Genomic DNA, 1,130 nt, shown 5'->3' with positions numbered 1-1,130 from the left:
CTGGAAGAGAGGAAGAGAGGAATTACAAAGAGTTACAAAAAAGGCATCACTTGCACGCTTTAGGACTCTAAATCCCATAATCCCCCAGCCAATACATGAGGAAGGGTTACACCATTCATCATGATTTCTGTTCTTCAGTTATCAATGTCATTTCCTAAATGGTTCTATCATAAAAACATGGGGAAAGTTTATTAAACTGCAAACATTCTCCATCGTAGTCTCTGTGAAATTGCACACACTGTATTTTTTGCACCTGCGCAGTCAGTTCTTATTAAACTACTCGACCCCATGTTAGCCACCCTGAGTCCCTTCGGGGAGATGGAGGCGGCATATAAAAATAAAGTTATTATTATTATTAAACACTTTTTTTGCAGTTTATTAAACTGCAAAAGAAAAAGAATCTGTGAACCAAACCCCATCCAAGGTGAACCGAACCACCTAAACTGGGCTCTCCAGGCCAATGGAGACTCCACCATGGACATCAGAAGAGCTGCAAGTCCAAAAACAAGGCATGAGAGTCAAGACAAAGATCTACCCAGAGGAAAAGTGTCCTAACCATACATCAAGGGAACCACTGACCGCATAGGGAAGCTGATGAGGAACTATATTGCACAAACTATCTACAAACTCACTAAGAAAACCCAACACATGCTCCGTTCAGCAAAGGACAAAGGGGATCCTCACTCCTCTGCAGGAGTCTACCGTATCCCATGCAGCTGTGGACAAGTCTACACAGGGACCCCCAAACGCAGCAGCATTATCCAAACATGAATCAAGGAACATGAAAGGCCTGCAGACTCACTCAACCAGAGAAGTCAGCCATAGCAGAGCACTTAAGGAACCAATCTGGACACAGTATATTATTGGAGACACAAAAATGCTGGACCACTCTCACTACCACTGTGTCAGATGACACAGAGAAGCCACTGAAATCCACAAGAAGCAAGTGGACAATTTCAACAGAAAGGAAGAAACCATGACAATGAACAAAATCTGGCTCCCAGTATTCCAATAATATGAACTATAAAACAGTAATTAAACCAAAATATAATCCATGTGTTACCAACACATACATTCATAGAAAGTAAAACTCTATATTCAGAGTTTGTGAGTCCAATGCCCACCAGAGT

General features: G+C 41.8%; 1 protein-coding gene across 1 annotated transcript in view; it reads right to left on the bottom strand.

Annotated features, from left to right (window-relative positions):
* jph3 (junctophilin 3) overlaps window positions 1-1,130 on the bottom strand; it is a 65,494-nt gene that overhangs the window by 5,541 nt on the left and 58,823 nt on the right. The window lies entirely within an intron of this gene.

The sequence above is a fragment of the Anolis carolinensis genome, unplaced genomic scaffold, assembly GCF_035594765.1.
Source record: "Anolis carolinensis isolate JA03-04 unplaced genomic scaffold, rAnoCar3.1.pri scaffold_9, whole genome shotgun sequence".
Taxonomy (NCBI): Eukaryota; Metazoa; Chordata; class Lepidosauria; order Squamata; family Dactyloidae; genus Anolis; species Anolis carolinensis.
The sequence above is the reverse complement of the archived record's forward strand: the minus strand, read 5'-3'. Positions and strand labels throughout refer to the sequence as shown.